Here is a 536-nt window from a genome sequence, read left to right on the forward strand (position 1 = left end):
TGTGTGTGGATGTATGTGTGTGTGTATGTATGTGTGTGTGTGTGTGTGTATGTGTTTATGACTTGTGATCTTTGTTTCTTTGTGTATCCATATATACACATGTGAGAGTGCACGTGTGTGCGTCCATGAGCGTGTGTGCGCGTATGAACGTGTGTGCGCGTGTGTGTAGGGGCGCACACGAGGATGCCTGTATGTAGGTAATAGCGTATTTTTTTGCTAGAACTTTAAAAATTTTGTTCGTTTTTTGTAATTGTGAAATTTTTTCGCCATGAACGGTTTGTGTTTTTAAACGGAATGTATTTTTTCTGATGTTATATCTGTTCCTGAATGATGTGTAAAGAAATTTTGATTTAAGCATCTTAATGAATTCTTTATACTGAAATATATATTGAAGAAGATAAATATGTTCTTTTGAATTTATACGTTTTTGCGTCGGAACTCCTTTATTATTATTAATATAACCAAAAGGATCGATTCTTGAAGAGTCTGCATATCTTCACTGTCGTTTTTTTCTGCTATTTAGGTGATGATTTTTT

General features: G+C 34.3%; 1 protein-coding gene across 1 annotated transcript in view; it reads right to left on the reverse strand.

The window, feature by feature from the left end:
• LOC106869778 (S-crystallin 3) overlaps window positions 1–536 on the reverse strand; it is a 23,146-nt gene that overhangs the window by 18,664 nt on the left and 3,946 nt on the right. The window lies entirely within an intron of this gene.

The sequence above is a fragment of the Octopus bimaculoides genome, chromosome 5 (genome assembly GCF_001194135.2).
Source record: "Octopus bimaculoides isolate UCB-OBI-ISO-001 chromosome 5, ASM119413v2, whole genome shotgun sequence".
NCBI lineage: Eukaryota > Metazoa > Mollusca > Cephalopoda > Octopoda > Octopodidae > Octopus > Octopus bimaculoides.